General features: G+C 47.1%; 1 long non-coding RNA gene across 3 annotated transcripts; it reads right to left on the minus strand.

Annotated features, from left to right (window-relative positions):
- Positions 1-13: 13 nt before the first annotated feature.
- On the minus strand, positions 14-19,294 carry LOC143435163 (uncharacterized). 3 transcript variants are annotated; one of them, XR_013105216.1, is made up of 8 exons: positions 18,825-19,294; positions 9,257-9,601; positions 9,028-9,106; positions 7,384-7,554; positions 5,257-5,336; positions 3,962-5,069; positions 2,685-3,822; positions 14-1,408 (listed from the first exon to the last, which is right to left on the minus strand). It is a non-coding gene; the product is annotated as an uncharacterized LOC143435163 (long non-coding RNA). The 3 variants fall into 3 exon arrangements; XR_013105217.1 differs by lacking the exon at positions 7,384-7,554 and having other exon boundaries at positions 3,962-5,065; XR_013105215.1 differs by lacking the exon at positions 7,384-7,554.
- Positions 19,295-19,803: the final 509 nt, after the last annotated feature.

Raw genomic sequence — 19,803 nt, forward strand, 5'->3', positions numbered from 1 at the left:
GAAGCCACTCTAAGCCACTTGTCTCTCAATGAATGAAATTCACAGAGCACAGAGGATGCTATAATAAAGAGAAGTTTATTATAGGTTTGTAGGTAGAAGCAGGGAGGGAGAGAGGGAGAGGGAAGGGAGAACTCCTATTAGCAGAAGGGGGTCCTAGGAAACAGGTACCATGCAGCCTTTAGTCTTGCATCCTTTTTAAAGAATTAATGCCACAACCAGAGTTAGGTAGGGGGTGAGCTGGTCAGTCCAGATATCCACCCCTGTGTGCAGATATCCGCCCTGGTGTTCAGGCGCCTCCTCTAAGTTTCAGGCATGTAGCCACGACGCCTCTAGGCAGAGGTGCTCGTACAGGAGATTTCAGGGAACCAGATGACAGAAGTGTTCTGCGCTCTGTGACTTTGGTCCTCGCCACAATCCTCAAGTAGCCAAAGGTATTCCTGTCCCATCTTCTGAAGGAGGAGGCCAAGGAAGCCATGACAATGTCAGTCTCAGTGACATGTGACACAGAGTCAACGCACTGAATAGGCAGGATTGACGAGCTGACTCATGGTCCCTGAATGCCTTACTCTGGCCCTCTGAGTGTTACTAATATAAAACCATGCACCCTGGCAGACTGTAGGAGACCCAACTACCATAACCTGAAGAGACCCAGTTGTTTCTGGCTGGGGCACTGGATACAAGATTCTGATTTGCTTGTGTTTGCCTAGTCAGGAAAGGATATTGCTGGCTTACCCACAGTGCCTGGTCTTCCCGGGAGGATGCTGTCCATGTACTCTGTGGGCCTCGGAGATACCACAGTGACCTACAGCACAAGTGTAGCAAGCTTTGCCCATGTCTGTCCTGGGAGGTGACAGACTTGTGGGACCAGACACAGGATCCAAGAGGACTGGAAATCCAGCCTTTGCGACCAAGCTCTCCTCAACTCTTTCCGGCAACAGCGTGGTTAAGGAGAGCAAACCTCCAGAAATGAATAATGGCCACCCAGGCAGAACAGTCCATGTAGACAGCAGGAGGGACTGCATGCTTGATGAGGTGGCAGCCCAGCCATGTGACAACTCCAGCATCAGGCTGCCCCTTCCAGAAAGATGACAAGCAGGCACTGGGGGATGAGGCTCTGAACGAACTCCAGCCACCCATGGGACTCACATTGTTGGTCGAAGAGAGAACAGGGCAGCTTTGTAAGCCAGGTCAGCAGTTTTCTTCCAGTCAGTGCCCACCCCTACAGTCCCTAAAACAGCCCAGTCCACACAGCAAGACAGCCTTTAGCCCTTATACAATGTGGAGCTGTGTGCCAATTTGCCTGCAGCCTGTCACGAGGGCTAACGGTTTCTCTGTGACCAGCAGGTCCCCTATTCCTGCTAACAAGGATAGTTGCAGGGAATTGTTGATTTCCCCCAGAAAGCTTCGCCTGCAGGAGAAATAACAGAAACACCTGCTCGCACAAGCACACGAGTGTAGGTAAGGGAAGCTCTTGGGAAACAGAGCTAGCTAGCTAGACACCGCTCATGTAGACTGTCAACTCGGCACAATCTAAAAGCACCCAGGAGCCAAACCTCAGGGAATGTTTGTGAGGGTGTTTTTATATTGGGTTAACTGAGATGGGATGACACCCTAAACATGGGTGGTGTCTCCCGTGGGCTGGGGTCCCAGACTACACACAAAGGAGACATATCTCTCTCTGCTTCCTGACTGTGGATGAGATCTGACCAGGTCCCTCCAGTTCCTCTCACCACTCCTTCCTGCTGTCATGGATTTCATCCTCAAGTTGTGAACCAAAATTAACCCTTTCTTTTTCAAGTTGCTTTAATAATAAAAGTAACTAACCAGCAAGCTTGTTGTATTTAACAAAATCTCAAACGTTCGATTTTACCAAGAAAGACTCAGGAGCCAGATGTTGGGGTGCAAGCCTGCTAGCTCAGAGAGGGAGAGGAAGCACCCAGTGGACCTTCCTCCTTAGCCAAAGTCTCAAAAGAAAGCTCTCCCTCTCCTCTATGTGTCAAAAACCCCTTCAAACTCAATGTCCCACCCTTCTACTTCCTGTGTGTCTCTTGATCCATCCTCCTGACTTCCTCTTGCTCTCTATGGTTCTTTCCTATGTTCACTATGTTCCTATGTCATCTGGTTGCTTGCTCCGCCTCTTGCCCTACGGATGAAGTCATTTAATCTTGTTCACAACAAACAAAAACCTCTTCGATTAAAGGTACATGCTCAGGCTGAGCCACACCACAACTAGAAACAGATTTGCTTTTTTTCCCCCAGTACAGCACTAGACGCAATATCTCAGCTATTCACCTGAGTGGCCCCAGCCCCAATCCACTTGACCGGATCCACTGTGCCTCAAGAATGTCTCCCAGACACAGTAAAGGTCACAGGTGTCTCTCAGCCTCCATTGCTCCCTGATAGTTTACCTGGGAGTCCCCATGGAATCATGCTGAGCTAGATTTTGACAGGCCTGAGGAGGCATGGGTGGGTACTGTCCCCCAACACTAAGGTCTTCCTTACCCAGCTGCCTCCTGACTCCTGACTCCATTACCATCCCAACTTTTCTGTCAGCCGATTAAGATCCAGTAATCACCCATAGAGGAGAACTCTTTTGAAGGAGCGTCAAGCAGGCTTAACTAAATCTGTGGTACCCGCCCCCGCCCCCAACCCCATATAAGAAGCCCTTGGAAAACATAGGCAACCTTCGAACAAGTGTGTGCTAGAGGTGACTGGCTGTTCACGCATGAACCAAGAGAGATGCTCGCATCTTCAGAGGCAGAAATCCGACCTGAGCTCTCGCACACAGAGCTCGGGAGAACAGTATGGTCCCCATCTGCAGATCAAGAGCCTCTATTAAGGTTGAACATTCACTTTTCAATCATGCATTCAAAAGGCCACCCCACCCCCACCCAGCCAGACTCTATATGCCCCTCGCTTGGCTGGCCCCTCGCTTGATCTATGGGTTGGGTAGGAGACACAGAGAGGGACTAGGGAGAGACCCCACACGGCGTTACTCTTTAGGCTATTGGCCCCGTCCCATGAGGTTTGATCAAATATCTTCTGTGCCCGGGCAAGGATGCAATTTTTCTCTACACAAGGAGCCTTTCCCATTGTGTATTCTAAGCACAGGTAACTTCACCCTGTGGCGTAATGGCCCTCTTCCCTCCCTCCCTCCTTTCATTTTCTTTTTATGGTGAAAATTGCTCTTCTTGCAGTGCAGGGACACCAGAAACACACCGAATGAATAGCAGACTGCCCTCCCTCCGATCAACAACGGGGACTGCATTGTACCCAGCCGAACAGAGCTGAGAAGTCAAGTCCTGGGGAGTGAGCCCTCGCCTGGGAGAAAAGATCTTAACAGCAAAGAGGTTGGAATTGATCAGAAGTCACTGGGGCCTCTCTAAGTGTGACTTTCTCTGGGTAAGTATTGACTTTCAGTTTGTTCTTATGACAACCAGCGAGCACCCCAGCCTTCCCATCTCACAGAGAGGTTCTTTTCCACTAACTTGGTCTCGTTAGTCTCTTTCCCTGTTAAATCAGAGCGGTCCTCTCCACCCTTGGCCAAGTGACTCGTACAGAGAGATGGCTTGTTTCTACGCCTGTGAACTCAAGGTCAGGAAGCTTCTTTCGGGCTGATAAGCCACCCCTAAAAAGGCAGGACTAGCAAAAGCATCTCCTTAGGTGTAGCCTAAACACATTCTGGCAGAGCTTTCCCCTCTGGGCCAAGCTCCAGAGACACCATGAATGTCTCTGTACTAGCCTTGGAAATGGGAGAGTAAGTTATTCTGTGCAGTTCCAGTGGAAGGTGGGTTGTCCTTCAGTGTAGTCTACTGAAGAAACCTGCAATGGAAAAAAACACAATACAGCTCACCTGTGTCAACTCTGGGGCCACTGTCTTAGTTAGGGTCTTACTGCTGTGAACAGACACCATGACCTAGGCAACTCTTAAAAGGACAACATTTCATTGGGGCTGGCTTACAGGTTCAGAGGTTCAGTCCGTTATCATCAAGGCGGGAACATGGCAGCATCCAGGCAGGCATGGTGCAGAAGGAGCTGAGAGTTCTACATCTTCATCTGAAGGCTGCTAGGAGAAGACTGGCTTCCAGGCAGCTAGGATGAGGATCTTAAAGCCCACACCTACAGTGACACACCTATTCCAACAAGGCCACACCCACCCCAACAAGGCCACGCCCACTCCAACAAGGCCACACCTTCTAATAGTGCCACTCATTGGGCCAAGCATATACAAACCATCACAGCCAGGAAGGGCTGGGGTAACTGTGGAAATCAAGACAGTAGAGAACGCCCTTCGGTTGTGACAGACTGGGGCTCCTGGGGCTGGAACAGGAGAAATGAAGGCTTGCCAAGGTCAAGGCTTTGTCTTAAGGATGTTCAGAGCCTTCTTTTGCTCTTTCACTAGAATTTTATCTTCTTGAGGTCAGAGATGTGCTTGAATGGACCAGGCTGGAAGCTGGCACTGGACAGCACTGCCCACCACTATCAGAGCAACAGAAAGCCATGTACGGCATCAAGTTACAATAGATCAGAGGGACCAAGGATAGGAACATAGGCTGGGACAGTCAGGGACATTCACCCTTGAGAGTCACCCAAGCCAACGCCTAGTGCTATTGGTCAATGAAGAATTGACCCATAAAATAATAGACCTGTCAAGAGATGGGGGATAGGAAAGAGATTTATTGTCATTGTTGGGGAGCAATGCAAAAGAAAAACATTTATTGTTGTTGTTTGGGACACGGATGTCACAGCATGGGAGCAGATGCAGGAGAACAGGTTAGTGGAGTCGGTTCTCTCCTTCTGACTTTTTTGGTTCATGACGTGTGATGTTGAGAAGCCCGGGGACAAGCTGAGCCTGAAGTAAAATAGCACCACAGCAGGAACCGAGGCGGAAAACACAGACTCGGGACTGCAGAGAGGCAGGTGGAGGTCATGTCCCTTCTCCACTAGGAAAGTGACTTGCTTCTGCACAAGGGCGGGTCAGTCCGGCAACATGGACCAGAGGCTTGTGGGAGCAAGGGCTGGACTGTTGTAAGGCTCCTCTGTCAACTGAGGGCAAGGGGGCTTGCTACCTTTTGGAAACAGAGATATCTCATGCAGCCAACGTGGGTGCCAAGTTAGCCTACAGCTGCAGTGTGCTGGGCCATAAGGGCCTATCTGCAGAGCTAACTTCTCAGTGCTGAGAGGTGAGCCATCAGAAGAGACCCACGAAATGCACACATCAGGGAACACCAGGGGTAGAGGACAGAAAATACTGACCTGAAAAAAACGCTGCCACCCAAAAACACATAGAAAACCGGTGCTGTGAAACCATGCTCCTGAACTTAACCAGCGGGAGACTGAAAGAGGCCGTGGAGAGAGAAATGGTAACATTGTATAAACTTTATAGTCCCTAGAGATTTAAACAAAAAAAACCCAACAAAAAAAAAAAAAAAAAAAAAAAAAAAAAAAAACAACAACAACAACAACAACAACAACAATGATAACGTTAATGACAGAAAAACAGAGAGGGAAGGTCCAGTTTTTAAATTGCTAGAAAGGAAAAATTAGTCATCAAAATTTCAAGAGTCCAAATGGACAGGAGAAAGACTTCACAACGGAAGAAGGGAGCTGGAGAGGCAACTTTTGATCAGAGCAGGCTTGTGTCCACGTGGATGGAAACATTGCTCTGAATCTCATTGACACATATAGTCAATATGCATTGGTTAGGAAGAAGGAAGAATTAATACGTTAGAAGTCGGTAATGAAAAATTGACCAATAATGTAATAGGCCTGTCTAGAGGTGGGGAATATGAAACTGATTTATTATCACTGTTGTTGGGGTTGGGTATGAAAGGAAGGTGGGTTGTTCTTGTTGGAGGAGATGTATGGTCACAACATGAGCGTGCAAGGCACGGAACAAAGGTTCTGGAGACCAAACTCATGACATCATCATGCCTGCCTGAAACACCTTTAACTACCCAAATCAGCTTACCGGCCCAAAAGAAATAAGGACAGAATCTAGGTAGGAAAGAAGGGCATACATCCACTAGAAACCCCAACTGTACAAAACAGACATGATACATAGCAGAGGAGTTGGCTGGGTACCAGATATCTGCAAGCCAGGGAAAGAGACCTCAGAAGAAATCCACTCTCTGACACTTTGGACCTCAGTTTCCAAAACTTCAAGAGATTGAACGTTTTGTTGGCACCCCAGCCTGCGGCGCTTGTGGCTTCAGAATGCCCCTGCTTGTCTGACTTCTTCTCAGTTCTCTCCATTTCTGCCCCTCCTCTACGCTTGGGCAACAAAGCCCTGAGTTCACTGCTCCCTGAGCTGAATTCACTGTCCCTCCCTGACCTCTGGAGCCCCAAGATCTGGTCCTAAGGACCCTGGAGATAAGGTGTGAGCAGGATCGTGTGCATATGATGCTATGCACACCCAGCTGTGTAGAGGGGTGAACTGCACTGTTTACGGATGCAAATGTGAGCTTTAGAAACTGCTTCCCATTCCTTCAGCACAGAGAAAGGAAAACAGGCTCTGGAGGAATAAGCCTACTGAATTTTTTTTTTTTTTTTTTTTTTTTTTTTTTTTTTTTGGTTTTTCAAGACAGGGTTTCTCTATGTAGCCCTGGCTGTCCTGGAACTCACTCTGTAGACCAGGCTGGTCTTGAACTCAGAAATCCGCCTGCCTCTTCCTCCACCTCCCAAGTGCTGGGATTAAAGGCGTGTGCCACCACTGCCTACCAAACTCTTAATCTTTCTTGAACCTGAGATGGGATGGACGAACGTGTACCTGTGAACTAATCTTTAATTTTAAGTATGTTTTCAAGTCCCATAGAATATTTACACCTGTCACTGTTCCTAAAAGTGGACGGACAGTTCTACAACATTGTGGCTCGGGCTGCTGTGGGGCTCTGCTGTGGAGCTTAGGAGGACGTGAAACTTCTGACGCACCTCCTGAATGCTGCATGACAGGTGTGCACCACCACACCTAGTTTATTACACGCTGGGGATTAAACCCAAGGCTTCCTCGTGCTTGCTTGACAAACACTGGATCAACAGAGCTACCTCCCCCGCTCCAGAGCAGTCTGGTTCTTAAGCTTTTGTACATGCACAGTAGGCTCCGCTCTCTGGGGTCAGTGTACCTGGTTTGATTCTTTGAAACTAGAGAGTTGTTACGTTCAGAATGTGGTCCACTTTGGTTAATACCCCAGTCACACCTGCAGTGGGTGTGAGTTCTCTTTGCTGGGTAGAATATAAATGCTAGCGAGACCGTTGTGTGACTGTTCTCTTCCTGAATTCTGAAGGTCTGTTAGTGGGAGTCTTAGTTAGGGTTTTACTGCTGTGAACAGACACCATGACCAAGGCAACTCTTATAAGGACAACATTTCATTGGGACTGGCTTACAGGTTCAGAGGTTCAGTCCATTATCATCAAGGTGGGAACATGGCAGCATCCAGGCAGGCATGGTGCAGGAGGAGCTGAGAGTTCTACATCTTCATCTGAAGGCTGCTAGTGGAAGACTCACTTCCAGGCAGGTAGGGTGACGCTCTTAATCCCATGCCCACAGTGGCACACCTATTCCAACAAGGCCACACCTCCTAATAGTGCCACTCCCTGGGCCAAGCATATATTAAACCATCACAGTGGGTATGGACAAGGTCAGGGTTGTCCTTCTTGCTGGTGTTGCTGGTTTGGGCTTTGGTCAGCATGAATGGTCTCTCTAGCTCTTCTCTGGTAGCCAGATCCCTTTCCCACAGTTCCCTTGGCCTTCCCCCGCTCCCTGTGATTAGTGTATGCGTGGCATGTCATTTTCTCATCCTTCACTTCTAATCTCTGTCTCTGTGTTTCGAGTTCATTTCCTACGGTTAGCATATAATTGAGTCTTGCTTTTTAATTAGAGCGTTTGAAACCACTTACATTCGATGTCATTATTGACAGCAACGGGCCAGAGCCTCCCGGTTTGCTCTTGGCTCGCCATCCCCTGGCTCTCTTTATCTTTCAATTTCTCTCCTTTCTTTATCTTTCAATTTCTCTTCTGGGTTGTTTCAGATGGAGCTCTTAGGGCGTTCATTTTATCTCCGCAGTTATCCTGCTGTTCACCTGTGCTCCTTTCTCAAAATGTGCTCTATTTTTCAATAGTTTGTTTTGCCTTGTGTGCACTGGGCTTTCACGTGCATGTATGTTTATCTGTGTGAGAGTTACATGGGTGTGAACTGCTGTGTGGGTGCTGGGAATTGAACTCTGGACCTCTGGAAGAACTGTCAGTGTTCTTAACCAATGAGCCATCTCTCCAACCCCAAGATATAGATAGATAGATAGATAGATAGATAGATAGATAGATAGATAGATAGATAGACACACACATATGTAAAATGTTGTGTCTCTGGGTGGGATGCCTATGTGTGTGTTAGGTGCCCACAGACTCCAGAGACATCAGACTCGCTGGAGCTAGAGTTATGGGCAGTTGTGGACTGCCTGCCTGATATGGGTGTTGGAAACCAAACTATCCCTCTTCTTAGCCATTGGACCATCTCTGCAGCTCTGACAGAGTGAGTTATCATAGCCCACTACCAAACAGCATTTCCAGTCTGCCAGTCTGGGTCACACCTCTGCCCCGTTTAACTTCTGCATCTGTTACCAGCCCTCAATCCCTTGTTACTTCTGCTTTAAGCTGTTGTCATTTATTGAGGATTTTGAGGATTTTTTCTTTTTTTCTTTTTTCTTTTTCTTTTTCTCTTTTTTTTTTTTTTTTTAAGAAAAGTAAACTACTTAACGTCTATCATTGCTTTCAGAAGTGAGTTCTGAAATTGCTCCGGAATTGTCCGCCTTCAGCCTGAAGGAGTTCTTTAAATATTTACTGAAATGCAGGTGCACTCAGGAAAATTCTTTCAGCTTTTTTTTTTTTTTTTGGTTGGGGGGAAGGACAGGGTGTCTGAGAATACTTTGCCTCTGCTTTTGAGAGCTAGCTTTCGCTAAATATAACATTTTAAGCTATGGATTCTCTTCCAGCATTTCGGTGACACCTCAGCCTCAGCTCCCAGCTGATACCTGGCTGGACCTGTGTCTACAGAGATCCTTCTTCACAGACCTGGAGTCTCGGGGTTTCTCCTCTGGGATTTCTGAAGCTCTGTGGAAATGAGCAGAAACACTGATTTTCTGTCGTCCCCACCCCCACCCCCCATACACACAAAGAACCAGCAAACTACATAAAGGTTATGAAGCAAATGCACGGTGAATATAATTGAGAACTAGGTGACATGGGCCCCTTTTTCCTTACCTTGGGCTTCAGCATCTGAGACTGGTGTGCTCTGGTAGGCTGGCAGTAGTGTTTGTCCCCTGTGAAGCTCATTCCTCGGATCTGCTCATGTGTGCTTTTCGTCAGATTTGGAAACCTTAGGATCGTTATTTCTCCAAAGATTTTATCCCATCGCCTTTCTGCCGTCTCTTCCTTGAGATCCAGATGCACACATGTGATCCAACAGCCCTGAGGCTCTGTCTGCTTTCCTGGCTGCTTCCACTTGACACGATTACTGCTGTCTTCGGGTTGAACTTGATGATCAGCCCAGCTGTGAAGTTTTCATCCACGGTGTTACCGTAATTTCTGGATAGTACTGTAGCATCCCTGTGACAGGGAATACTGACAGATGATATAGCAGGATCTAGACTCACCTGGGACATAAAGCTCTGAGCCTGTCTGTGAGGGTGTTTCTAGGCTTGATTATTTAAGATGGGAAGACCTTAGAGGGGTGACTTCGTTCCCACACTGGACCTGGTTTGAAGGAGAAAGCAAGCAGAACACCAGCATTCATTCCTTCTAACGGCTTCCTGACTGTGGACACAATGTAGCCAACTTCTGTAAAAGTAACTTTTATTTGCCTGAAGTAACTGTCATCTCCAAGGCTTACTGCCTCAGTCAGCTAACATAGGCCTAATCCTGGAAGCTTCTAGCCTCTGTACAATCTAACCTAGGCCTAGAATGCTTTCAGCCTCTGAGACTTGCTGCGTAATTAGTTCACCCCTTCCCTAGTTCTTTCTGAACTCTGGCTGGCTGGTTCAACTCAGCTGTTCTGGCTCAAACTCATCTCCAAGCTGACTGATCCAATCTGGCTTCTCTCTCAGGCTCTGACTTTTTGCTCTGCTTAGCCTTATACTAATGTTTTCAATCCATTTTAATCTTCTGGCTCCTTCTCACTCTCTAGACCATTCTGTCTTCACCCATGTCTAGTTTGTTCTCTCTGCAACCAGTCTCTGTACAACTGTCCCAATAAAACAGCCTCTCTCTTTTCTTTTCCCTCTGTGCTGCTCTCACCTATGTAGCTTCCCTTTCCTCTCTGGTCTCATGAGAGTTGGGCAGATCCTATTCTGTCAAATCTTTCTCTGACTCATCACTTTGTCTGCCACTCAATTAGACATCATTTTCAAACATGGGTGGTTCCTTCTACACACTAACTATATCCTTCATTGTTTGGGGTTAAAGGTGTGTCTGTATTCCAGCCAGAGGGATTAAAGGTGTGTGCTAAGACTGAGCCACACCACAATGAGAAACGGATTTTTACCAGTAAACAACACAATCTCGGCATTCACAGTGTGATCAAATGTCCTGCAACAAACTTTGTTTATGCTCCAGCCACGGTGTCTTCCCCATGGACTGTACTCTCAAACTGTAAGCCAAAAGGTGTTTTGTCACAGCAGTGTGAAAAGTCACAACTGAGGTCTCCTTCCTCCCACCCTTGTGCCCATGCTTCTTTAAGCAGTTTACCAAATTTGTCAACTCCACTTAAAATTTGGCATCTAATTCCACCACTCCTGTCACTTCTGGGTCTGTTTTTGTGATTGATAGTCTCCGGGGTACAGGTCGCCATTGCTGCTGTTTCATCTGACCTGTGATTTTTTTTTTAATTAGGTGCCAGACATTCTCAGGTCTATGATGACTCCTACAGGAACTTTTTTCCTGTGTTAGAGAGTGCTGACATTTGTTCCTTGAACAGGTTGACCCTTTTGCCATTTCTTTCAAGGGTTTCCTGGGATGAGTCTAGAGTAGATTTCACTTTCTTGCCACACGGGCACAGCCCTTTGGGTTCTGCCCCTTGATCCCAGTATTTCATGCTCTCCAACTGCATAGGCACCTGATCAACAGTCTGTTGCAAATCCTGGTGATCAGATCACTTAGTTCATACCTCAGATTCCACCTTAGAAACCCCCCCTGAGCTGGGCAGTGGTGGTGCACACCTTTAATCCAAACACTAGGGAGGCAGAGGCAAGTGAATCTCTTTGAGGCCAACCTGATCTACAGAGTGAGTTCCAGGACAGTCAGGAATACACAGAGAAACCCTGTTAGAGAGAGAGAGAGAGAGAGAGAGAGAGAGATCCTTGAGATGCAGACCAACCCTAAGTGGATTCTTGGAGAAACCTCACAACCTCACACAGAAGACAAAGTTCCTGACCCATATCCTTCCCCCCTGCCCCCGGCTGGGAGTGAGAACTGCCACCAGGAGAGAAAAGGAAAGGAAAGGAAAGCAAGGAAGAAGAGAAAGAGCTGCCATCTTTCTCTGTAGATTGAAGCCCTCACAGCCTACTGTCCTCATGCCCAGCTCCACCTGCCCCGCCTCAGGCTTTGTCCAGTCTGTTCTCTCTCTGGGAAGAATAAAAAGAATCAGAAAGGGGCTGGAAAGAGTGAGGGCCTGAGTTTGATCGCCAACATGTAAGCCAACAGCCACACTCAGCAGTGGGATCCTGTAACCGTGCACTGGGTACATGCTTCATGGGTTCACTGGCCGACCAGCCTAACCAAAGTGGTAAACTCCAGATTCGGTGACAGACCTTGTTTCCACAAATAAAACGGAGCAATTGAGGAAGACACCTAACACCAACCTCTAGCCTAAACACATATACACACAGATACATACACACTCTCACACGCATGTGCACACTCACATACAACATGCACATATATGCACACATGTGCACACACAACATACACTTGCAGGCATGCACATATATGCGCACACAACATGTACATATGTGTGAACACTCATGTACACAAAACATACACTCATGTACACACACACACACAAGCATGCACACACATGCATACATGCACACACATGCACAAACAGGCATGCATGCACACATGCACACACATACACACACATGCATACACGCACCAACATATGTGCGAGCACACACACACACACAGCTAGATGAGTTTTGCACCAGATACTACTTTGCCTCACGGACGACTGTGGGAACTCCAAAGTGTCACTTCCTTCACATGGTAACTTGAGTAGGTTCAAATTCCCGCTTCACTTGACTGCCACAGACCTTGGCCCTGTACCTGTTGGTGCCTGGCCCTGGGGAGACGGACTAGAATGAGAGAGAGTCCCTGATCTGAGACTGTCCCACTGAGGGAGCTGAGCTGTGACCCAGAGCAGAGCACATGGGAGATTCGTGTGACACTCGTGATTCTAACCACGGGTGGCCTTTCGCTTTGTTAGAACCTATTTAGTCCCTCTCAAGAATGCAGAAAAGGAAAGTACTGCAGTCAGGAGAACAAACTGCAGCTTAAAGTGGGTCAGTGTTCCACCAGATGACATTCCCAATAACTGTGCTTCCGGGCAGAGTGACTGCAGCCTGTTGCTAAGCGAGCATCCACCACGGAGATTTATAGTTTTGGGATTAACAATTTCTTCTAAGCTGGGCTATGGTGGTGCACGCCTTTAATCCCAGCACTCAGGAGGAAGAGGCAGGACAATCTCTGTGAGTTCCAGGCCAGTCTGGTCTACAGAGCAAGTTCCAGGACACCCAGGGCTATACACAGAAACCCTGTCTCAGAAAATAATAATAATAATAATAATAATAATAATAATAATAATAACAATAACAATAATTTCATCTGTGCTATTAGATCCTTATAAGGCCAAGTTTCTGGAAAGTTCTATTTGATTTCACGTTGATTGTGTTAGACATTTGCCTACAATTTGGCTATTGTTTGGTGTTTTTGTTTTTTTGAGACAGGGTTTCTTTGTGTAGCCTTGGCTGTCCTGGAACTCACTATGTAGACCAGGCTGGCCTCAAACCCAGAGATCTGACTGTCCCTTTAGGGATTAAAATTGCACACCACCAATGCCCAGAGGCAGCTGGCAGCCATGTTTTGAATCTAGTGAGTTCTGCTCTCTTCTCCAGCCAATGAAATCATTGTTGACACTAGATGGAAACAGTCCATTCAGCTGCGTGCTGACTAGAAAAATTTCCTCTGCTTAAAGAAACAAACAATGCACACCAAGTAAACAAGACACTTAAAAAGGGAGAACTGAAATTTACAAAAAAAAAAAAAAAAAAAAGTTAAGAATAAGACTAGTTTGGAACTCTGAGGCCTTCCTCACTGAAACCTGTGAGATAGAAAATGGAGATTGTGGCTACCCATTCATGACCTGTGGGGATAATGGCGCAGATACAAGATAACCTGATTTTCACAATGACAGAGATGATGACAGACAAGGACCTCAAGCCACCTGGGGTCTGGAGCCTGATGCTTAAGAGGGACCTTCCCCAGTGGTCTTGCTTCGGATCCCTGTGAGGCTCCGCCCCTCTTTACACTGTCACTCACTCACAGAAGCCCCTCCCCCTGGAACTCAGAACAACCCTTGCTATTCCCCTTCAAAGAAGCCTCACCCGGAACCAGAACCGGAATGAGTGGCCACCCATTCAGCGGGATTCTGTGCTGAGCTGGAACCAACAAACTGTGAATTAACTCTGAGGTTTTTAGTAAAGTTAAGGCCAGGAGGACTTTGGCAGACGACTCAAATTAGTAGTCAAAGATCAAAAAAAAAAAAAAAAAAAAGGTGGGCCACCGTGGTAACTCGCTGGAGACAACTCAGGGGGACCCGTGAGCACTGGGTGCAATCTGCCCTTGACTCATTTGCATAAATCTGTTTGGGTAGCGATTTAGTCTGTGCAAATTCATGCTTCTGACTTTAGCAGTGTTAATTGCTGCTACACAGGAATTTACGGCTAATGACTTTATGGTGTCAAAGAAAACACTCAGGGCTCACTGACTCTTAAGAAGACCGAAGACGCCGCGCATCCTCTCACCTCCGACTGTGCAGGCTGAACTGCTACAAGACAGAGGTGACCAGAGGGCCCTCCCTCTGCACTAGAGGTCATATCAAACTCGGTCAGAGGACGGGGAGGAGAGTCCAGGGATGGCCCTGGGCTAACACACCATGCCTCAGGTGTTTAGGGGAAGGGCTAGGCACCATGTCCCAAAAGACAATGTCAGCATGTGAGAGTTCACAGAAGCCGGAACCTGGAGCCTGTCCACCAGAAAGTGCCTGGCCAACATGTCCCACAAAGGCAGAACCAGACCTGCCAAGAACCATCATGATAAAGAATGTGTAGAGTCAAAGAAAGACCAACACTGGAACTTGCAAGCAAAAGACTTCATGAGAAGAAAAGAATGTTAAACGCATGAAGACGCTGGGCCTCAGTAGTAACTGGGAAGCTATAAATTAACAGTGCAAATGGCATTTCACATCCTGTCACGTAGGCCTGAGAGGCAGAGTTACCATGGGAAAGAGCAGTTACAGATGAGCACAGACGTGCTCCAGGACAGGAGACAGGCTCCTGACGCTCTGTGAGACAGGACATCAACGCTCACACAGCATGCCTGTAATAGCCCCATACTGGAAGCAGCCCAGACGTTCATAGCAGTGGGATGGACAGGTGGACTAAGGCATGAGAGCACACAGGAAAACTATGCACGTGTGAAAACTATGACCCACAGCCACTGACGTGGACAGGGCAAACCTCACAAACAAGGCCAAATTAGGGCACACCCAGGGATGGCAGGTTCCCTTACATCTCCAAATGGTAGGGCAAGATGGCTATTGAAGGACCCATGCAAGGGTGGGCATCATAAAAAGTCAAACATCATAAAAAGTCAGCCACACAGTTGGGGCTTTCATCTGTATTATCAAGTTATTAGAATGATGTTTGTTACATGGCAAGGAGTCCAGAAGGATTTGCTCGTGAATGAGTGTGTAAATGAGTGAATGGAGTAAGGGAACGAGTAAACGAGTATATCCATAACTGAATGAGTGAGTGAGTGAGTGAGTGAATGAATGAATGAATGAATGAGTGAATGAATGAATGAATGAATGAGTGAGTGAATGAAGAAGTAGAGTGGATACATAGTAGGTGAATGAATGAATGAATGAATGAATGAACAAAAGACTGAATGAGTTAGTAGATATATGACTGAAGGAGTAAGTGAATGAATGCATGAGTGAGTGAATGAATGAGTAGAGTGAGTGTGAATGAATGAATGAATGAGTAGAGTGAAGACATAGGTGAGTACATGAATGAGTGAATGAATGATCAAAAGTATGAATGAGTGAGCTAATGAATACATACATGACTGAATGAATAAGTGAATGAATGCATGAGTGAGTGAATTAATGAGTGAATGGATGAATGAATGAATGAATGAATGAAGGGGTAAGTAGAGTGAATGCATAGGTGAGTGGGTGAGTGAGTGTATGAATGAGTGAATGTGTGAAATGAGAAAGTGAATGAATACATGAATGAATTCATGAGAGAGTGAATGGATGAGTGAGAATGAATGAGTGAATGAATGAGTGAATAAATAGATGAATGAATAAGTAGAGTGAATGCATGAGTGAGCAGTGAATGAGTGAGTGAATGAATGAGTGAGAATGAGTGAATGAATGAGTGAGTGCGTAAATAAATGAATAAGTAGAATGAATGCACAGGTGAGTGCATGAATGAGTGAATGAATGAGCAAATGACTGAATGAGCGAGTTAGTGAATACATGACTGAATGTGTAAGTGAATGAATACATGAATGAATGCGTGAGTGAGTGACTGATTGAGACAGGGCTGTGGAGGGCTCACAGCTTGAGTCTTAGGTTCTGGCCAGTGCTCTATTTCCCAATCTGGAAAGAGGCTGCATGTATCTCCTCTACACACTGCATATTCCACAATAAGGTAGAAGAAAGAGACAGAGGAAGGAAAGAAGGAAGGAAGGAAGGAAGGAAGGAAGGAAGGAAGGAAGGAAGGAGAGAAGGAAGGAAGGAGAGAAGGAAGGAAGGAAAAGTGTCTAAATCTCAAGATGTCTTTAAAAATTATAGAACCGGGAGCAGTTTCACGAACACACCACAGACAGAAACTCTAAAACCCAGGTCAGCAGGAAGAAAACAGCAAGAACGAACGATCAGGGAAGATATGGAACCATCGATTTTCTTTCCTGAGATGCCAAAGAGGCCAAGGAGCCAAGCTGGGCAGGGCCCCACTCCTTGGCAATGTGAAGGGTACCACGGCTGCCAAAGGAGCTTGGCGCGGCCACCCCATGCGCACTGCCAGGTCCCACCAGGCCCTGGGATGGCCAGGAGGAGTTCTGCCAGACCATGCAGAAATGCTACTCCAGTGCCAAGCCTCCCACAGGGCTGCAGAACTCCCTGATTACAATGATTACTGAAGAAGGGGAGGGTGCCTGGAGCAGACAGGACTGCTGTAAGGGGGAGGCAATCAGAAGATCCAGTAGTGATGGATGACAGTCCTCCTACTTATCCATCAGTGTCACAGCTGTGCACACACACACAAGTGTACACACATACAAGTGATGTGTGCCAGATCTTAGCATGGAACAAGCTTGTACTCTGATACATGACCCCTGGGCTTTGAAACACAAGGACACCATGTCCAGGGACCTCCGCACCACTCAAGGCAAGAGAGAGCTGGATGCAAGCGCAGACTCTGCGCTCAGAGCAAGGCAGCCAGCAACCGAAGGCTCCAGGCTGTTACCAAATAAATGTCAGAGTCACGTTCATCTCCTGAAGTCTGAGGCCGAGTCTTTTTGTCTTCTTGATTTTATTTTTTTAAAGACATATTTATTTATTTTATGTATATGAGTACACTGTCTCTGTCTTCAGACACACCACAAGAGGGCATCAGATCCCATTACAGATGGTTGTGAGCCACCATGTGGTGGCTGGGAATTGAACTCAGGACCTCTGGAAGAGCAGTCAGTGCTCTTAACCGCTGAGCCATCTCTCCAGCCCCTTTTGGTCTTCTTGATTTTATTTTTTTAATTAGTCTTTTGTGAATCTTGCTGCCTGGATTTCCCTTTTCACTCTGTTGTTTGTTTGTTTGTTTGTTTTGTTTTGTTTTGTTTTTTGAGACAGGGTTTCTCTGTGTAGCCCTGGCTGTCCTGGAACTCACTCTGTAGACCAGGCTGGCCTCGAACTCAGAGACCCGCCTGCCTCTGCCTCCCGAATGCTGGGATTAAAGGCGTGCGCCACCACTGCCCGGCTTCACTCTGTTTTCTAACGCTGGTAGGGACGCAACTAATTTCATGAGCTACCAATAGGCTGTGCTAACAGCTCAAAAAGTGTCCGTCTGTTTTTCCTTGACACAGAGTCATACTGTGTGACCCTGGCCCATCTTGGACTTGCGATCCTCCTGCCTCTGCCTCCCCAATGCTGGTTTTAGGTGTGCTCCACTATATCCACAGAAAAAGCCAACCTTTTAGAAAATTATATTCATTTACCTCTGTGTATCCACATGCATGCCGTGGTGTGCATGTGGCAATCGGAGACTTAGTTCTTCTCCTCCACTACTCCTGGGACTGAGATCAAGTACTCAGGCCTGGTAGCAAGCACCCGCTAAGCCATGTCACCTCCCACCCCACCTCACCCCACCCCCAAAATTAAAATTTTTTTCTTCTATTTTCTTCTTTGAGAAAGGGTCTCTCTATGTAGTCCTGGCTGGCTTCAGCTCTCTGTGTAGACCAGATTGGCCACAAACTCACAGACATCCACCTGCCTCTGCCTCATGAGTACTGGGATTAAAGGCATATGCCACCATACTCCATCAAAAAAAAAGCTTTGATGGTTTTGATCCCAGGATTCATGGATGAGCCATTCTGAGTACAAGCTCTGTGATGGTGGTGGTGGTGGTGGTGGTGGTGTGTGTGTGTGTGTGTGTGTGTGTGTGTGTGTGTGTGTGATTTACATGTTTGTGTATGTACATGTATAAAGGTGTGTTCTCTATATTTATAGGTGTATGGGGACCTATGCCTGCCTTCCTAGAAACAAGTTTGTGTCTTCGTGTCTTCGAAGGCAAGGCATCCTTGACCTTCTGACTCCCCACCTGACCCACTGTGTTACAGAGGAGGAAACTCAGGTCCTAGATGCATCTGGATTTCCACCTTCACACTCCCTTGCACAGGTACCCTGGAGCCCCAGGGCAGCCTTGGCCCAGGGAGGAAGCTGTCTGAAATCTAAACTTGAGCTGCACACAGTCTTACAATACAGTCTCCTTGGACCAAGCATCTTACACTGCCAGTCCTCCTGGGCAGCAGCCCAGAGGAGAGGGCCAATCCCAGCCACATGGTGGTAATTCTTAGCTAGCAACTGTGAGCATTGCACAAGACCAGACACAGGAGGGTGTACTGTGCCCCACTAGGGCAAAGTGGATTGGGGGAGGATAGAAAGCTCTGGGCTAAGGATTAACCCACTGAACAAAACATGAGGGGCCCAAGCAGAGCCAGCCCTACTGTAGAGCAGACCAGAGCAGCAAGGTAACCCACAAAGTGGAAGCCCCAATACACATGAATATTGTAAGAGGTCACCTGACCCCTGCTATCGAGTGGCCGCTGTCTGTTTACAGCCCAGCAGGGTACAGAACGCAAAGGCGACCTAGCCTAGACTCATCTGACTCCTGGCGTTTGAAACTAGAATTCATTTGCTAAATGTGGATGGTGCTGACACCTGCCCTGAGCTGCAATGACAGGGGTCAGGACTGGGTGTGTCTGTCCTCACACTCACCTCCTCCATTCAGGGCAGCCACGAGAGGTACAGTCAGACCCCAGAGGGTTCTAGGACGCAGCCAATTGAGCCAGAGGTTGACCTGCCAAGGGCTTATAAGCGTGGTTATTTCTGTCCTTGTGACTGGACTGTAGAGGGATTGGCTGTCCATAAAACATCAGGAGTCGTGAGCCCTGTGTCACGGTGTAGCTTAGGTGACACAGCCAGGCGCTTCCACAGCTAGCTCTTTGGTCTTTCCACCAGATGTATATTGCCGCTGTGCCACACAAGAGCTGGTGTCTTCCTGTTCCAAGAGATCACCTTGTGTCACCTGTAAGCATGGCCTTCTACACTTCAAGCCAGGCTGCAGCTGTGGAAGGTGTGAGCCCTGCCTTGCTTTGTAAGCAAACTGTCCTCTAAAATCCTCTTGTTCAGAATGTACATCCAAGGATGAGTAACTGGGCATACGCATTCAAAGCCTCATCCTCCACTGAAGGGCTCACCTTCCAGCTCCTGTAAGAACATGGAAAACACGGGGCAGTGGTGGCACATGCCTTTAATCCCAGCACTTGGGAGGCAGAGGCAGGCGGATTCCTGAGCTCAAGGCCAGCCTGGTCTACAGAGTGAGTTCCAGGACAGCCAGGGCTACACAGAGAAACCCTGTCTCAAAAAAATTTTTAAGAAAAGGAAAAAAAAAAAAAAAAAAAAAAAAGAACATGGAAAACAAGAAAATCTCACTCCACGAATCTTCCCAAGTCTGACTAAATGTTTTTATGTCTTTATTCTCTTTGCATTGATTTAAAGTTTTGTAAAGTTCTCTTATTCTATTAGGGAAGTTGTTGGAGTTTTTTTTTTTAACTTTTAACGTATACACTTAGTTTTCAGCAGTGCTTCTCAACTTCTTTCCTAAAGCTGAGGTCCTTTAATACAGGGTCTCATGTCGTCGGTGACCCCCAACCATAACATTATTTTCATTGTTACTTCATAACTGCATTTTTGC

Source organism: Arvicanthis niloticus, chromosome 20 (genome assembly GCF_011762505.2).
Source record: "Arvicanthis niloticus isolate mArvNil1 chromosome 20, mArvNil1.pat.X, whole genome shotgun sequence".
NCBI lineage: Eukaryota > Metazoa > Chordata > Mammalia > Rodentia > Muridae > Arvicanthis > Arvicanthis niloticus.